The sequence below is a fragment of the Pinus tabuliformis genome, chromosome 3_2, assembly GCF_031772625.1.
Source record: "Pinus tabuliformis cultivar Carrire ecotype Pingquan chromosome 3_2, CPIR1, whole genome shotgun sequence".
NCBI lineage: Eukaryota > Viridiplantae > Streptophyta > Pinopsida > Pinales > Pinaceae > Pinus > Pinus tabuliformis.
In genome coordinates, this window is record NC_142302.1 from 359,353,428 (window position 1) to 359,374,444 (window position 21,017).

Genomic DNA, 21,017 nt, shown 5'->3' on the forward strand with positions numbered 1-21,017 from the left:
TTAATATTGAACCTGGAGGATTAATAAAACCATAGAATTGATATTATAAACCCTTGAGATTGATATTATAAACCCAAAGGATTAATATTATAAAACCAAGGGATTAATAAACCCAATATTAAACTCCAATATTATAAACCCAATACTAAACCCCAATATTAAAACCAATATTATAAACACTTATATTAAACCCAATACTATAAACCCTAATATTAAACGCTAATTTTGTAATGTCACAATGCAATATTGAATAAATTGCAATGGAATGTAACATTGTGACAATGATTGTTAGAATGATTGCCACAATGTAACAATATTTTTCAAAACTACATTTATTAGGCTATTTGTTTAATGTTATAATAATAATAATAATATACTTAACCTTAATGTTAATATTAATATAAGTCAAGTATATTAATGTTAATATTATTGTTAAGCAATTTTGAATCATAATTGTGATCGAGCAGGGATGAATGTAATTTATAAATCCAAGGGATTAATATTTTAAACCCAATGGATCAATAAACCGATGGGAATAATATTAAAAACCCAAGGGAGTATTAATATTATAAACTGAAAGGATTAATAAACCGAAGGGGTTAATAAACCCAAAGGATTATTAATATTATAAACCGAAGGGACTAATAAACCCAATGGCATATTGATATTATAAACCGAACAGATTAATAAATACAAGGTACTACAAATCGAATGGATTAATATTAAACTCTAGGATTAATATTAAACTAGAGGGATAAATAAACCCAAGCGATTAATATTATAAGCCCAAGTGTTTGATAAACCCAAGGGATTAATAAACCCAATAAATTGTTAATATTATAAACACAAGGGATTACTAATATTATAAAACTAAGGGATTAATATTAAATGCTATGTTAAATATTATAAACCCTAAGAATATAAACCCTAAGATTAAGATTATAAACCCAAGGGTTTATAAATTGAATGGATTAATATTGAATCCAAGGATTAATATTATAAGCCTAAGGGATTATAAACCTTGCGATTAATATTAATCCCTTGAATGGCCCCGATTGACCATGACTAACATTAAAAACCAAATATTAAAACCTGATATTAAAACAAATATTATAAACATCTATACTAAACCCAATATTATAAACCCTAATATTAAACTCTAATTTTGCAATGTCGCAATGTGACGCTCAATAAATTGCAATGTAATGTAACATTGCAACAATTTTTTTCAGAACAACATTTATTAGGCTACATGTTTAAGGTAATAATAATAATATACTTAACCTCAATATTAACATTAATATTAATATTATTAAAATGTATTAATATTATTTATTATAATTATTAAGCACTTTTGAATCCTGATTATGATTGACCAAGGATGGCCTTAGTTAACTAAGGCTGAAAATATTTGAGTTTGGTCCAACATGGTTGATTATATATGAATATGGCCAAGTTACATTAATACATGACAACTATCAGTGACTTTTAAGTTTCTTTAAATATGGTAAACATATGATTCACCAAGTTTGACTATGGTAAACTATTTAAACATGGACTATAATGGTTAACTTTGTTTATGTTTGACTAATGTAGTTGACTATATATGTCAATAATATTAATAGGTGATTATGTTCAACCTAAATTGAAGAGTGTTGACTGTGAAACAAAGCCAAACACTATCGAATATAGTCAACAACATTAGTAAATGTGGTTGAATAATTTTGTAATGTCACATGGTGATGTTGGATAAATTGCAATGTAACATAACATTGCAACAATGTTTGTCACGTTGTGACATCTGATTAATTTCTATCACAATGCGACAATGTAACATCGCAACAATGTTTGACACAATGTGACAATTTTTGTCACATTGCAGTGTTTCTCACATGGCTTTGCCAAGTTCATTATAGGCAAACATGGTTTGACTAATTTGATCATGGTTAGTTTTCGATGATAGATTATGGTTGACCATGTCAAATATTAAAAGCCCAATACTAAAATCAATATTATAAACTCTTATATTAAATACAATACTATGAACTATTATATTAAACCCAATACTATAAAATCTTATATTAAACCCTAATTTTGTAATGTTGTAATGCAACATTGAATAAATTACAATATAATGTAACCTTGCGAAAATGATTGTTAGATTGATTGTCACATTATGATGTTGAATAGATTTATTTGCCATTTTGGTTGACTAATAAATACAATTGACTAATTTTACAATGTTGCATTACAACATTAACCAAATTTGAACATTGTTAACTAGTAATATTATATTCAATCATATATTAATAACAATAATAATAACAATATACTTGACCTTGATATTAATATTATTATTAAATACTTTGGAATACTTATTGTGGTCGACCATGGATGATCTTAATTGGTTAAGGTTGACAATATTTGACTTCGGTCAGCATGGTTGACTATATATAAGGATGGTCGAGTTACATTAATAGAGAACAACTATGAATGACTGACTTTTTTTTAAATATAATAAACATAGGGTTAACCAAGTTTGATTGTAGTCAAGTATTTAAGCATCGAATATAAACGTTAACTTTGTTTATGTTTGGATTATTGGAATAAGGAATTACTAAGAGGGGGGTGAATGAACAATAGTTAAGTTATTTCAATTGTAAATATAAGTCTTTAACTCTTTTTACTACGATCAGTTACTTGTGAGAGATTTCATACACAGTACAAATGATCAACAAGATACAAAATTCACATGTACATACAATCCATCACATGAGCAAAATACACATATTGACATAGGTATTTTTACATTGAAATCCAAAGGGAAAAAACAACCAATATGTTTTTATTACGATGTAAATTAAGAACCTACTTAATTACATCAATTTTTTGTGAGAACCCACTCATAGGAGGCACCGACCTCCATAAGATATCAAGCGTTGACTTTCCTAGAGGAACCAACCTCTTATGAACACACGTCACCACCTGTTGTAGCCACGGTTCTATCGTTCATATAATTTTCAAACCGAAAACAAAGGAAATTACACATACACAGAAATATAAACATGATTCATTGTAGTATCATACTTCTACTCTTGGCCCTCTGTGCTTCCACAAGAACTCTCGACCTTACACAATAACACTAACCTACTCTACCCCTTTTCTCTGAACTGTGCTCCTTTCTACTCTTTTAGATCTTAATCACATGTCTCTGCAACAATCTACCTCAGTTCATCACTTGGGCCATTTTCTCAAGTTTTGCATACTCCACTCCACTCTCTTTGGCTCACACAACAATATGTATACCCCACTTTGCTTAATTTTGCTCCTGTGTTTTGTTCCTCTACTACACAGTAGTCGATGTTTCCTATGTTTTCCTCCATACTACCCAAGTGTACTTATGTTCTCAGACACAGAAGATGAGTTAATTCAAGGAGTGGGCACCTGAGTGTTCTTCCATACTAAGAATTAAATCTTAGTCAAACTATAGACTCAAGGTGTTCTTCCATTAAACTTTGCTTGTACACTCAACATGGCTCTCCATTCTTCTATTGTGTCTGACTTGGCCATTGCTCCTAAATTAAACACTAGGAATGAGCTCTTGAGCATTTCTCCATACTAATAATTAGTTATCAAACACATTACACAATATAAACAAGCTCCCCATGCTAATTAATGGCTCACAAAGCTTGAAAGGTTCTTCAACATGGATTCTCAATTCTTCATTTAAATCAATGAGGCATGCACGGGAGCCTAGAGGTAGCTTAATTGAACTTCGAGACATGTCCAACACACTTCTCTAGTGATATTTAAATTCACCATTTATTCCAACGCCCAACTCTCCTGAACGCATTTACTCCTCAACTGTTGACTCATACATCCTTGACTTCTTCTTTGCTGCAATATCGAACCCCACATTTCGTAACTTTTATTACAAAGACCTTAAGAAATCGTGGGATTATGATTGTCCCTTAGCCACTTTGGCGCGAGGAGTAATGATCGACGGCAAAAAACTTAGGTGCTAAGCCCTTCAGGATCTGGATGCCTATCTCTTTGTGTTATCACTCATCTCCCTTAGTTCTTTGGGCTTTCATCACGAAGTGTCAAAAACATCGGAAGCCCCTGGCATCGTTATTTTTCTTAAAATTCGATTAGGACGAAGTTACAAAATACCCGGGGTTCAAAATCCCCACGTGATATCTCCATAACTCTTAGGTGTTAAGCCTTGCTTTGTTCCCTTAGTTCTTTGGGTCTCCACGACCAAATGCCACATAGGAGCTCCCTATACCGAAACTTTCTCCAAAATATAATTACAAAGAATTTACGAAATCCTAACCTCCGATATTCCAACCTCTGAAATAATTTCATGCTCACGTCATCATCTCCATGTGGCATCTCCTTAGTGGTGACACATTTCACCCTTATTTTCCCCATTATACCACCCAATAGTGTTGAATCTTCTTGCCATGTGTCTTGCTTACTACCACGTCATGCTGATGTCATCTACCATCATCAACTCCTAAGGGTCAATCAGTTGCTGCCATGTGTCTTGTCAGAGGAGAGAGAAAAGGTCCCTTTGTCCTTAGTTTGCAAACAATTTCATTTGTATTTCTCTCTCCCCACAACCCTTGACACTTTTCAAAAAAGTAAAATTAATAAGGAGTTACAAAACTCTGAAATTCTGATATATCGTCCTTTCGAGGTCCTGAAGTCTCTAACCCTTCAACTTTCTGAAGACTCTCTTGCTTCCTAGTTATGAATTTTGGCCTCTAAAATTCAACCCTTTCAACCTTCAACCTGCACTGATACTCGACTGCCCCGATATTCTCTAGGCTCTTATATTCCATAGCTTCGGAGGTCCTGAAATTCAAGGTGGGAGATTGGCCTCCTCCTAAGGACTTTAAGGTTCTTACTTCATTTGTTAATAACTTTTGATCCTAGGATCCATTCATGTTTTTCCACATACCATTGGAAATATCTTTCTCAGCACTTTGGAGTGGAAAAAGTCCGATGTAGTCTTTGAGCCTACTTTCTACCTAAAACATGGTTGCAAAGTCTATGCCTGGAATCTGCCTCAATGCTAGTCTAGTTAACATCAATTGAAACATAACAAGTGCCACTAATCAATGATACAATGTCAATTGTCTAAAAATATCCCCCTTTGGAATTGATCACAACAACATAAGATCCCCCTAGAATGAGGCATGGTCTTCTTCATTGTTGTTCTTCTCTGATTCAGTAGTAATATTCTCCCCCTTTAGCATCAATGGCAACGAATGCTCTTGAAAATCCCCCCTAAACCACTGTAGCCTACTCTTCAATTGATCCCACATGTTGAGTACCTACCAGCACATATTATAATTGAGTCATTTGGGAGGAGGATTCATAACTCCTATCTTCTTCCTGAGATATTCAAAGAGTTCTCTTCCCAATGGCTTAATAAAGATGTCTGCAAGTCGGTCTTTAGTGGCCACATATTCAATTCGAACAAAATTAGTTGGAACTTGATAGGGATGTGCTTGGCCTTTGAGTGCATGACAAGATTCTTAGATATATTGATGGCACTAGTATCATCACACATGACCAGAATGGGATTAGTCAACTCTACCTTAATGTCCTTCATGGTCTTCTTCATCCATAAAAGTTACAAGAAACAAGTGGCAGCTGCAATATACTCCGCTTCAATAGTTGATAAAGAAATGGAGTTTTGTTTCTTGTTCATCCAAGACACTAAGAAGTTTCCCAAAAAGAATGATGCACCAGAGATGCTCTTCCAGTCATCAATATTGTCTGCCTAGTCAACATGAATATAAGGCTTCAACTTAAACTCTCTTCTTTTAGCATACCATAATCCATAATCAGTTGTTCCTTGAAGATATTTGAAAATTATTTTTATAACAATGACATGAATCTCATGAGGAAAAGCTTGAAATATGGCCAGAAGACCCACTGATTGTATGATGTCTAGTCTCAAAGCTATGAGATACAATATGCTTCCCATAATTTATCTATACTCAGTCTTATTTTCCAGCAGTGCCTCATTTTCTTTGCATAATTTTCAGCTTGTAACAATAGGTATGGTAACTAGCTTGCAATCTTTCAGCTGAAACTTCTTCAACATTTCTCATAGATACTTGGATTGAGAGATAAATACCTGATTTTTTGACTGAGAAATTTGCATTCCTAAGAAGAAGGATACTTCTATGATCTTGGACATCTCAAAGCCTATCTACATACAATTTTTGAATTGAAGTCCCAATTGTTCTAGATCGCTGCCAAAGATTATGGCATTCACATACACAACTATAATTAGTAGATGATCATATTCATATTTTATGTATATATTTTTGTCTACAGTTCCTTTCTTAAAGCCTTGTTGCTGAAGGCATCGATTTAGTATTGCATACTAGTCTTTGGGAGCCTGTTTAAGTCCATATAAGGTCTTTTTTAGTTTGCACACAAACCCTTTATTTTCAGTGAGCATGAATCATTCTGGCTACTCAATATAAACTTCTTCTAGATATCCATTGAGAAATGTTGACTTCACATCGATCTGATATACCTTGATGTTTTTATGATTGAAAAAGGAAAGAAACATTCTGATAGCTTCCAATCTCGCTACTGGTGCAAATGTTTCCTCAAAATCTATCCCTTATATCTGGGCATATCCTTTGCAAACTAATCAAGCCTTGTTCCAAATTACTTGACCTTTCTCATTTAGCTTATTTTTGAAGACCCATTTTATACCTATGAAATTTTTAGCTTTGGGCCTTGGAACAAGCTCCCATGTGTCATTCTTCTCGATTTGGTCAAGTTCTTCATTCATAGCTTTCACCCAAAACTTGTCCTCCCTTGCATGGCCGAGGCTTTTAGCCTCAACCTGAGATAACAAAAAACTATTTACACAACTTGAATTTCCAACAAATCTCCTCCTAGTCTGAACAATAAGTATTTGATATCCAAGAATTTCACTATCACGATGTTCTTTCTGTACATACCTGGAAGGTGTTTTGGGCCTTGGAGTTGTGCTCTTTTCCATGTCTTCGTTATCTGAATCGGTTTCATCTTGATCTGAGGGCCTGATTTCTTAACTCCCTTATCCATATGAGTTCATGCTTCCTTTGGAGGACTTAGGTTGTGAAGCTATTTCATCTACTACTACATCAATGGAATCCTCAACCCTCTTTGTTTCTTTTTTGTAACACTTGTATCCTTTACTTTGAGCATAGTACCCAAGTAATATACCCTCATCAATGCGTGGATCAAAATTTATGGTATTTGTATCATTCCTTTTAATAAATAATTTTCTCCCAAACACATGGTAGTGTTTAACTGATGCAGGTCTTCCCTTCCACAACTCATAGGGAGTTTAATCACTATTAGGCCTAAGTTTTGTTTTATTTGATAGGTACATTGCTTCTTGTGACACTTCCCTTGAGAATATGTGAGATACATCTGCTTCATCCATCATAGCTCTTGCCATTTCTCGGATTGTTCTATTCTCTCTATCAACTACTCCATTTTATTGTGGTGTTATAGCCACATAATACTTCCTCCTTACATCATGCCCTGAACATAATTCTTTGAAATACCTTGAAGTTTATTCTCCTCCCCTGTCTAATCTTAAGCATTTGACCTTGAGATCTTTCTCATTTTCTACTTGAGCTTTAAATTTTTTAAAATGTTTGAATGCTTCTGATTTTCCCTTTAAGAGAATGATCCAAGTAGCCCTAGTAAAATCATCAATAAGTAACATAAAATAAATTTCTCTTCTTGGGATTTTTTCTCTAGATGGGTCGCTGATATATGTGTGAATTAGCTCCAGTGATCTAGATGAAGAGAACCCTTTTGTCTTGAAATGAGTCCAAGTCTGCTTACCAAATTTACATGACTTTCATATTGAATTATCAAGCCTTAACAGTCTTAGGAAACCTCTCATAGCTCCATGCTTACTGACTCTTATCACACTATCAAAATTCATATGACAAGTCTCCTATTCCATAATAGGTCTTCAGTCAACTTGCTCAAATAACAACTTACTTGGCATCATCAGACACATATACATTATTATGAGTTCTAACTATTTTTCCCACCAGCTTTCCATTTTCTTCATTTTGGATCTCACAGTCCTTGGATCAAAAGGTCACATTAAAGGCATTATCAGATATTTGACTTACACTAAGAAAATTTTTCTTTTGACCTTATACATACAACGCATTTTGGGCTTTAGTCTTTTCATCGAGACTGATTATGCCCTTACCCTTAATTCTTGCTGGGCCATTGTTGCCGAAAGTGACATTATTCCCTCTATCCTTGTCTTTTAGCAACATAAATTTTCTCTTATCCCCAATCATATGCTTGGAGAAACCACTATCGACAGGCCATTTGTTTTCTTGATTATATGCTGATATAGGAAGTCCACATTCCATGTTCTTTCCAAATTTTCGTTTCCAATTCTCCTTATCTTTTTGAAAGGATAGATGGCAAGTGTTTTGAGACATAGATGGGTACTCAACCTGCTTCTACACTCACTTGACTTGTGCCAAAATTATTACATTTGAAACATTCAACATCATTCATTAGAGTTGAGAAGGCATTTCGATTTCTGCGAGTAGAGTTTTGAGATCTAAAATTATGATACTTATTGTATCTGAAATTTTCATCTCTTTCAACTTTGATCATTCTACAATCAGCAATCTCATTTCCAAATATGTGACATTTATAACAATGACCATCAAATAAACGAGATTACCTCAAGTTGGAAGGTTCATGAGTTTGTACATGAAGGTATCTCTGTTGTATAGTTGATTAATTGATTCTATGTTGCTATGGTTCCTCGCGGTAGATGCAATTATTATTACAGTGATGGGATCATTTGTGTCTTTCTCCCCCGTTTTCTTCATTGGTTCTTTCTTGATATATATTTTCATCGCTCCGAAATTCCTCAAATCCTGTGGACTTGAAGTTCATCTTTCCCATAGAATATTCTTGTGGTCTAGATTATCCCAAGACTATTTTATTTCTTGAAGACCTTTGACTCCTTATAATTTGATCTAGATTTCTTGTTCCTTTTGCAGATTTTTCATTTATGCCTTTCTTGGTCTTCTATTCACAAGATTTATTCTTAAAGAGACGACCTTTGCCTTAAGACTCTGACAATTCTCTTTCCATTCAAGGATCAAACCTTGAAGAAATTCTTCCTTTCATTTAGCTTCTTCTAATTTGACTTTCAAGGAAAAAAATCATCTTTGCATGTTTTTAGATCATTTCCTTCCTTATCTTGAACACCTCCTGTTTTAAATGTTTGTTCTCTTCTTCTAGTTTCTCACATGTTCCTTGTTTTTCTTCTAGTATAAAGGCTAAACTATCTTTGCTTTTAATGGCTTCTTCAAGTTTTTCCTTTTGATAAACAAACTCCTCATTGTTGGAGTTGTACATACCTTATTCAAAACGTTGTAGATATTATTTTAACTGCTTTTTCTTTCTCCTTGCCTTCTTTAACTCATCAAGAGCACTGATGAGTTCCCCTTCAAAGTCCACTACTCCTACTTCTTCTTCTTCCTCTTCAGAGTCAGTAATATTTTGTTTCTTGGAGTCTGCTCCAAATGCCATAAGTAAATACTTATCTGAATCATCTTCTGAAGAGTTTTTGTTGTTTGAATCTTGTGCTGAACAATCCTCTTTGGAGAAGAGCACATTTTTATTATAGAGATTATTCTTCTTATGTTTTTTAGATTTGTTTCTAAATTTTTTATCATATTCCTTTTCAGTCCTTTCTTCGTGAGGGAACTTGGATGAAAAATGTCCAACTCTCCCACAGTCAAAGCATTTAAATGGAAACTTCCCTTTATATTTTCCAGAGCCACGCTTTAGTTTCCTAGAAAATTGAGCCAACTCCTGATCAAATTCACAACATGAGCAATCTTGATGTTATTTTTTTTCCTTGCCCTTCTTAGACACTTTGAACATTACCTCCTTAGGTTCATATTTGTCTCTTCCTACTCTCATCTCTTAGGTAGTGAAAGCACCAAGCATCTGATACATCTTAAGATTATTTAAATTAGCCATTTCTTTAACAACATATTATTTGGCATTAAATCTCTTAGGTAGATATCTTAAGACCTTTTGAACAATCATGTCTTCCTTTACTTCTTCACCAAGTCCTCTAATCATATTGGTTACGTCATCAACTTTGAGGAAGTATTCTTCTATGCTTTCTTCTTCACTCATTCTTTAAGATTTCAAACCTTATTCAGAAGGTTTGAAGTTTGGCTTGTTTGACTTTGTCATCTCCTTCATGACTTTGACTCAGACTTCCTTGGTAGACTTACAATGCATAACCTTTCAAGTTCATATTGACTAAGGCCAAAGAGAATGGAATTCCTGGCTTTAGAATTACTTCCATAAAATCTTTTACTATATACATCAGTGCGAGGGACATCAATGACATCATAATCTATTAGAAAAACGCTCCAAACATCTACTCCTAGAGACATAAGATAGGATTCCATCCTAACTTTCCAAAAGACATAGTTTGTCCCATCAAAGACCAGTATCTTGCTTGAGTAAGCATCTCGACTCTCTTGCCTAGAAATAATTCCTTATGGATCTACCTTCCAGTGGTTAGATTATTTCAGAAGGAACTTGGCTCTAATACCAATTATTGGAATAAGGAATTACTAAGAGAGGGGTGAATCAATAATAGTGAAGTTATTTCAATTTTAAGTATAAGTCTAACTCTTTTCACTATGTTGAGTTACTTGTGACAGATTTCATACATAATACAAATTATCATCAAGATACAACATTCACATGTACATGCAATCCATCACATCAACAACACACACATATTGACACATGTATTTTTACATGGAAATCCAAAGGGAAAAAACTACCAATATGTTTGTTATTATGATGTAAATTAAGCACCTACTTAATTACATCAATTTTTTTCTGAGAACCCACTCATAGGAGGCACTGACCCCCTTAGGATAGAAAGCACTAACTTTCCTAGAGGCACCAACCTCTTATGAATACATGCCACCACCTACTCTAGCCACCTTCTACCATTCATACAATTTTCAAACTTAAAATAAAGGAAATTACATATACATAGAAATACAAATATGATTCATTGTAGTATCATACTTCTGCTCTTGGCCCTCTGCACTTCCACAAGAACTCTCGACCTCACACAGTAGCATTGACCCACTATACCCATTTTCTCTGAACTATGCTCCTTGTTACTCCTTTAGCTCTTAATCACATCTCTCTACAACACTCTGCCTCAATTCATCACTTGGGTCATTTTCTCAACATTCGCATGCTCCACTCCACTCTCTTCAACTCACACAATAATAATGTATACCCTACTTTTCTCAACTATGCTCCTGAGTTTTCTTCCTCTGTTTCACATTGGTCGATGCCACCTTTGTTTTCCTCCATACTACCCAAGTGTACTTTTTTTCTTAGACACAGAAGCTGAGTTATTTAAGGAGTGGGCACCTGAGTGTTCTTCCATACTGAGAATTAAATCTCAATCAAACTACATACTCAAGGTTTTATTCCATTAAACTCTGCATGTATACTCAACATGCCTCTCCATTCCACTATTGCACCTGACTTGGCCACTGCTCCTAAATTAAACACTGGGAATGGACTCCTGAGAATTTCTCCATACTGAGAATTAATTCTCAATCAGATTTCACAATATAACCAGGATCCCCATGCTAATTAGTGGCTCAGAGATATTGACAAGTCCTTCAGCATAGCTTCTATGTTCTTCATTTAAATCAATGAGGCGTGCATGGGAGAAAAGATGTAACTTAATTCAACTCCGAGACAAGCGCAACACAATTCTCTAGAAATATTCATAGTCACCATTTATTCTAGCGATTAACTCCCTTGAATGGATTTTCTCCTCAGTTACCGAATCATACATCCTTGACATATTTTGTGCTACAATATTGGAGCCCCTCATTTCATAACTTTCATTATAGAGACCTTACGAAATCGCAGGATTCCGACTAGTGCTTAGCCCCTTTTGTGTAACCTCTTCTTGTCTTTCTTCTATGGGACTGAGAGCTGTGACCCGCAGAACAAAACTTAGATGTTAAGCCCTTCAGGACCCACCAGAGGCCTATCTCCTTGTGTTATGCTCATTTCCCTTGATTCTTCGGGCTTTCACGACCAAGTACCAAACACATCGGAAGCCCCTTACATCGTAACTTTTCTTAAAATTTAATTAGAATAGAATTAAGAAATATCCGGTGTTTGAAATACCCACGTGGAATATCCATAGCTCTAAGGTGTTAAGCGCTTCTCTGGGACCTTAGCTCTTTAGGTCTCTAAGATCAAACGCTAATCCACATCAGAGCTCCTTGTATTGAACCTCCGATATTCTGATCTCTAAAATAATGTCATGCTACCATAATCATCTCCATGTGGCATCTCCTTAGTAGTGAAATGTGTCACCTAGATTTGCCCCATTATGCCACCAAATAGTGTTGAATCTTCTTGCCATGTGTCCTCCATACTGGCATGTCATGTTAACATCATCTACCACCATCAGCTCCTAAGGGCCAATTAGATGTTGCCATGTGTTCGGTCAAGGGAGAGTAAAAGTGTCCCTTGGTCCTTGGTTTGAAAATGATTTCCTTTGTATTTCTCACTCCCCGCAACCCTCGATGCTTTTCAAAGAAATACAATTAAAAAGGAGCTACAAAACTCTGATATTCTGATGTATTTTCCTTGTGAGGTCCCAAGGTCTCTAACCCTCTGACTTTCCAAAGACTGGCCTACTTCCTAGTTCTGAATTTGGGCCTCTGAAATTCATCCCTTATGACATTCATCTTGTTGAGAAATTCAATGTGTGGTAGTTAAATGATTTCTCTTATTATGAAATTAACTTGTGATGTTCTCATTATTATTATTAGTTCTTTTGATTTATATTTTCTTATCATCAAGACTAATGCCAAGAAATAAATAGAAGAGGACACAAGATGTAGGTACGTAGCTAGAGAAAAATCACACTCTAGGGAAAAACTGGGTCAAAATTATTCCTTCAATAGATTCAAGATGAGACGACCAAGACCCTTACAACCTAGACTAGCGACTCCCTCCATCATGTCGTCCTTGATTGTTCTCCTAAGTAGTGAATTTTTTCACACTGTAGTTGCATCGAGACCTTCATCACCATAATGCATAGAGACCTCATCATGATTTCATCACTGTAAAAATATTGATACCCTCACCATCCTAATTGAGACCTATGGTAACAAGGCACCAAAATCCTTTACTCAAATTTCACGAAGACTATGGCACTCTGGTGAGACTTCATCTGCGTGTTTGCACAGAAATATTATAGCACTAAAACTGTGATAGCATCAAGACTATAATGAAACTAAAACTATGATCACTGTAATAGCCCAAAATTGTGGTCACTGTGATAGCCCAAAACTATGGTAGCACTAAAATTTTCCACCGTGATTTTCACACTTGTCTTTAGCAAGATTATCTCTGTGATTTTACCCGAGATTTTTTGGTTGGATAATGGGAAAACCTTAGGATTATATATATAGTTGTTTCCCATAAAATAATTTGGCATGACTTCTTTGAAGGGTTGTGTCTTCATATATTTTGAGGATGACTTGAGTTCATTTAAATGTAGCAGACTTGATGATGATTTATTTGAAGCCAACAGAAATGAGACTTGATGGAGGAGCCTTTGATCAATCAAAAAAATGACTTTGGCTCAAATAGATCATCCTAAAGCCCACAATGGAGGCTTAACCTATGACAATTGACACAAGCATGAAACCCATGTTTTAACAAGTCAATTCAATAATAATAAAAATCTTTTTTCTTTTCTTTTGAAAAATATATATTACTTTTTGACTTCAAGTACAATTATGAAGACTGAACCTAGTTACATTTTTCAACACTCTCTCTTAACTAGGGAGGTAGTCATATTAAGATATAATAATATAGGTACATGGAAGATCTCAAAACACATCATATATGAAGAAGTGTATGCAATGCAATGCCATGGACTAGATTTCTAACCAGGGAAATTTATTCATTGGTCTCTCAACAATTTAGGCACCACAATGGTGCAGACTAGACTCCTGACTAAGGAAATATATCTAACTGGGACTAAGATGGACTCAATATTTCATCCTCTCTATGTATCATCAGGCTTACTTTCTAACCATCAACCCACATATCCATGTGCGTGTCAGATGTCAATGACCCCATCCTTCCAACTTCGGAACCTAGAAATCAACACAAAGTGTCGGGGAGATGTCCTCCCGGGCAATGGTTCATTCACAAAGCCTCAACACTTCTTGATTCAGTAGATCACGGACAACAAATCTCTCTTGATCAAACTGATCGGTAACCAACATGCTATCAAAACCTTTGAGAGATTTACCTGTACAAACACAACCCCAATCAATAAGATACTTTCACATGTACATAATCAAATACAAACCTTTGGGGTCTTCTAGACAACTTGATGTTTCTTCTCAACTTTTCATAGTAGGACTTAGAGATTTTCCAATGAATCTTGATGAACATTCCTCAACAATGCAGCTTCCTTTCCTTCTTCTCATGTAGAAACATATTTCATAAATTGATTTGGCTTCTCTTAATCAGAGAGGATATAATTATTCCTATACAAGGAGTATTCTCAACCATCCTCTTATCCTAGGGAGATTCCTTTCATTCAAGCTCCCTCTTAACCTAGGGATTTCTACTTCTACTTTACGACATCAGAGAATATTTCATGGCTTCCATCCTTCTTATCATAGTTATTCATATATCATGCTTATCACATCAACTTTACTTATGATCATCTTCACCAACTTGAATATGATGTACCTGCACAACTTAGATAGCAAGTACAACCAAAATTATAGAAGCATGAAGTTAGCCATATCAAAATCTTATAATAACAGAAGCATTAGACTTTTCAAACATAATCAACAAGAGACTATACTTCAATACTTCAACTTCTTGCTGAGGTTTAGTTACAAATCCTAAATCACATTCCTAGCTCATCAAGATATCAAACACAATATATCTAGGGTTTCAATATTCTTTTAATGACACGACAAAATCTTTTATATAACAAGCCCTAGAAAAAATCATATTAATGCATCTAACAATTTTCAAATTTCATATGTTAGATTTCATACTAGGATTAAAAACCCTATATTTTTATACAGGAGCTCTAAGAGTCAAAACCAATCACAGCTTAATAAACATCATGACTAGATTCTACTAGGGTTTGATGTAAACCCTAGTTTTTAAATTCTCAACAATTACTATATAGTTTCAGATATTTCATATTGTTATACATACTAGAGAATTTAACTACTACTAGGGTTTAGCTGCAAAACCCTAGACTTCCCAAACAACATGATTGTAGAATATCAAACTTAGGCAAGGGCTTAGATTAAACACTAAGACTTATGTCCAAAAAAAATTATGTCAGCACACATATTTAGGAATTCATCAATCATAAGCATAACATATGTTAGAAAACATTAATACATAATGCATATACCGACCTAGACCATGCTAGGGATTCAAACAACGGACACATACATAGGGTTTCATTCTTAGGACCCTGCATAACGATGGTTTTGCTTATATACCCAACCCTAAATATCTAGGATTTCATCCCTAGGACATTACATAACGAGGGTTTTTCTTATAAACCCAACCCTAAAGATCTAGGGTTTCAATTCACAACATAGCAAACCCTACTTAACCATAACTTTAAAGGTTCAAGATTTTAGTAAACACCATTCAACCCCAACAAGCTAGGGTTTTCATGATCATTTCAAGAACCCCAAACATTACATCATCAACAAAAACTTCAAATAGCATTTCCCAATGACGCTGAGTAGTTTTAGGGTTTCAAACATTAAAATTAGCATACCCTTAGGTTAGGCTTTCCAGAGAGCCTATCTAGCGTTCTGTAAAATCAATTAAGAATATGAGGAGTGTAGATTTATCATGTGATGAATCACTCAAAACAAGAATAATTATGATTCAATATAGATAGACATAACAATGTTAGTAATATAACACAAATTTCAAAATAAGATAACGATAATTTTATAAGATGTATAGTCTAAGACATAACTGAAGATGTTTCTTGTCAAACCTTGTAGGAATTTCTTGAAGTGTAGGCCATGATCTTCTATGCCTGTAATGCATACTTACAAGAAAAACATGTGATACCAAGAACATGATTTAATTCTCAAGTTAGATCTCCTACATAACCGTGGAGGATGGAATCCTATAAAAATTTATTCATTCTTTTAATCAAGGAATTTTGCTTGGAATCCTAGATTACTTGTAAATGTAACAACCTTGGTAAACATTTCATGTAATCAAAATAAAAAACAAAAACCACGAATGAATGGAACACTTATTCCAAGGTGAATGGTGGGCAGGACATCCCAGGGGTTTTTCATTTGGTTGTTTATGGCTAAGGAAATTGTTAAGGGCAATGGCTAAGAATTTGGAAAGGCAAAATGGCATTTTCGGCATAATTGTTTATGAAAATAATGGAAATTAGGAGAAAAGAGAGGTGAAAGGTCACAAGTTGCATGTGAGGAGGGAAAATGAAAGAAAATAATGGAAAATGAAGAAAATAGAGGCCTCATTCATAAAAATGCTTCTGAGGAACAATTGGTAACCTTTTGTGAGTTCAGTTTTGGAGCAATCTCATTATTCTCTCTCTCTCATACTCTTGGACACTTAGAGCTTTTTCTTGGAACACTATGGCATTGGAGAAAGAAAGGAAAAGAAGGCAAAGAAGGTAAGAAGAAGAAGGGATCAAATAGGGAAAGGTAGCATCAAGCAGCTACAACGAGCTTCATTACATGTATTGAATTGCATGTGTATTTTCCTTGCTAGATTTGGCATGCATGGTATTTCATGTAGTTCTTTTCTATCATGGCATTGGTTTTTGTAGGTGTAACAATGTTTTTTAGCCTAGCCTTACCATTTTCGGATAGCCATGGTGTGATGGGGTTCTCATGTTTGGTTGAGTTGGATTTCTAGATGGATTCGAAGTTGAGTGAGGTAGACCTCCAAAATGATAGAACACATGGCCTAGTAACCCGTGAAATGGACTGTTGGTTGTGGTAAAGATGGATTTGTGTTGCCTCGTAAGGCCTAGGAATCCTTTCCTGTGAATGGCAGGATATATGGTAAAGTAGAGGTGGTTTTATCTCCGTTGGGCCTAGTAATCTCAGGTTTGGGATATGCGGTAAACCCTGGAGAGTCAGTTTTGGTTTAGGGCCTAGTGATCCTAGTTTGGATTGCGGTAAAACCTGAAAGACTAGGAAACAAGAAAATTCCTCACAGTGTAGGTGGAGAAATCTGGTGGCATCCATGCTTGTTTGGCCTAGTGACCGGGTGGAGATAATGGTAAAGCCTGTTATGATGTGGTCATTGTGTTGGCCTAGCGATTTAGGATGGATTACGGTAAAGCCTATTTTATATTGATGAGGGTGAGGTGGTTTAGCCTCGGTATGCACTAGTTGAGTTGTTTTGGTTTGAGTCCCACATTCACGCTTGGAATATGGAATGGGGGTGAATGGCTAAAGAGTGATTCAGCTCAACCATTCTATGGTTAGGTGGAACATGGTAGTCCCATCTCCGGTTGGTTAATTGCATTGATTAATTAGACATTCATTCCCTTGATTTTCATGTGAAAAATTATTGATGTATATATGGATTTTGATGGCTGATATGTTTATGGTATTTTTGTTCCTATTATGTTAGTTATGTGTACATTTTGTGACAATAGCTATGTATGGATCTCATCATGTTTTTACTTATACATGAACGGATAATGTGTCTATGACCTAATAGATGATAATGCGGTAAATGAAACAAGGAAACTATGGTCTATAGCGATTCTCGGATATGTATGAGATCCCTACATTTAATTTTGTTGTTTACACGTCTAGGTTACATGTTGACAATATGTTTGATGAAATGGTTGTCATGGCTAGTAGGGGTTTGGTTAAGGTCTTGTTCAGGTTATTTCTTTTATTGCATTATTTCCCTATACTTTCCTAGGGCTCTGGGCTTAGAAAAGTGACTTAAATTCTAGGGTCGCTAGCACAAAACTAGAAATTATGGTCCACAGTCGCTGACAGGCAGGCCTATGAGGGTGACATTGGGTTTATGGTCACTCCCTTTCCCATAGCATTAGAGTGACTGTGGCCTAAGAGGTCCAAAACAACAGTGGGACCCAACGACATGTTGTTTGAGTGTCTGAATTATCTCTTGCTGGTTATTTTGATGATGTTGGATCGTTGTGTGTGATGTTCCATCGATTCCAATTCCTTAAGGCCATCTAGGAGGTGAAATCTGATCATAGTAGCCTCTTGTCTCATGTTTACCCTAGTTGGCATGGTTACTTGGGTGGATGTGGTAGGAGGGTGGTAAAAAGTTGTATCAAAGCATGGTTCAACTCTCGGACTGGATGGGTTTAATGTGTTGGTCATGCATGCATGTCAGTTTCATGTGTGTCTCTTACACTTATGTACTTGTTGCATTTGCTTGATGTTAGATTGGGGTTGTAGTATTGTTAACATGGAGAATTTGATGTTGATTTTGTGACGCGTATTTGACATGAGTATGTGATTGATTTCATATGGATTATATGTCACTTACATGTTGATTTTATGTCACCTACTTACGTCCTTGTATGTTACGTTAAATCCTTTAATATTTTGATTACATGTATCAGTCTTGTAGGTTGATTACAAGGATTGATCGATTATACTCAACTACATGTGTTTATGCATAGATGTAGTTGATTTGGCATTGCTTATCCATATTGTTGGTTGCATGCAACAATGTGTTTAATGGAGTAATGGTTGTTGTCATGCATGAGATCATAGCATGAATTGTTGATATGACCTTGCATTGATGACTAAATACTAGTTAGAATGATTTTTATGAGTTGATACATTTACTTGTGTATGTCAATATGTTGTTATGATTAGGTTATACATGTATCACACTAATTTGGGGATCTTACAGATAAAGTATCCTCCCTGATCTATACTAACGTACGTTGGTTTATTGTGATTTGGTTTATCTAACATATTATGCATTGTAGGAAGAGAAAGATCAAATCGCTAGCAAGATGGTTCACTACAAGGACTCTCCCTATGAATCTGAAGAGCAGTATGCTATTTGGAACTATTCAGATTTCGTAGTTACATTGAAAAGTTTGAAGGAAGAGATAAGGAGTTGTAAGGCGATAATGACCGAATCATATAGGCACAAGAGAACTAGGTATAGGTGAATGCTATACTTCTCTAGAGTTTTTCAGACTTGCAGTGAGAAGGGCCACCTCGGAGCAGCCATAGACATGAGGATAAAACTGATGGAACATATGGCATTAGATCTCCTGGTAGACACAGGTCAGATAGATCTCACAGTGGGAGAGATTCCAGGTCATTGGACACTCCAGAAAGGAGGGGCGATGAGTACAGGTATTATTCTAGTTCTGGTGCTGATAGACATCATGATCGTCATCGCTATCATCCTTATAGGAGGAATGATATGGGATACCTTCCGGATGATTTCAACAGAGAAAAACGACCTACTTTTGACAGAGATATGAAGAAGCCGAAAGATGCAGAGCCTTAGATACTTGGAGTGAACAAATTATTTGAGGTTCATGAGTACACAAATAACATGAGGGCTAGAATAGTTATCTTCAGCTTGAAAGTTCAAGAAGACATTCAGTGCGAAGATATTAAGTGAGTCAGAGACATAATGACAGATGATTTGAGTTGGTGGGAGTTCAAGAGACTTTTTAGAAAGAAGTACTTGTTAGAAAAGTACTATGAAAGTAAGGCAAAACAATTCTATGAGCTAAACATGGGATCAATGACAGATGAACAGTACACGACAAAGTTTATGGAGCTATTAAGGTATTCACCATATCTTACTGATTTGAAGGCTAAAGTTTAATGGTTTATCATTGGTTTTCCATTAGCATTTAGACATCGAATTGAGTATGATGAGCCTTGATCACTTGAGGAATTTATCGGGAAACTCAAGCATTGCTATGAACAATCAAAGCGTGAGAATGAATCTCAACATGGATGGAAAGGAAAGGATAAAGGTAAAGGTAAATGACAGACTAAGAGGAAAATGCCTCAACATGCAGACAAGAAAGAAAATGTGGCACCACAAAAGAGATTTAATGTAGCTAGACAGGGACATGAGTCGCAACAACATCATAGAGGTGTTGGTACTGGTCAGTTGGAGTGTTGTACATGTGGCAAGGAACACCATAAGGGAGATTGTCCACAGAACCAAAGTGGTAGGCCTCAGATATACAGTGCACAAGAGGCGTAGACTATTGGGGACATTGGCGAAAGTATTCCACGTATCTATGTAGGAGTGGACAACAGGAAGGCAGAACACCAAGCATCTATCATTGAGATGGACAGTAAGATTTTTGATCAAGTTATTCCTATTTTGATTGACCCTGGATGTAATTATAGCTATGTTAGCTCTAACTTGGTGGATAAATGTGGTTTTAGTAAAGAGTTGCATGGAAAGTCTTGGTTAGTGCAGTTGGCTACAGGTAAGAAGAAGCGAGTTCATCATTGGGTAGGAGCTTGTGCATTTTATTTGAATGGCATGTCTACTACAACACATTTTAATGTGTTATCATTAGGATCATACAACATGTTGTTGGGAACGGATTGGTTTTATCTACATAGAACCAAGGTAGACTTCTATGATAAATCTATTGAGTGTGTTGATGACAATGTATAACCAAGAGCCTTGCAAGGAATGAAGAAAGCCACATCAATTAGGATGGTGACAACTATGCAAGAAAATCGTGGCCACAGGAAAGGGTGCAAGCTATTTTCAATACACATTTCTAGCAACAAGGGTAAGGAGGTTAAGGATGCAGATGTGTTGAGTAGATACCCAGTGTTGCAGCATTTTCAGGA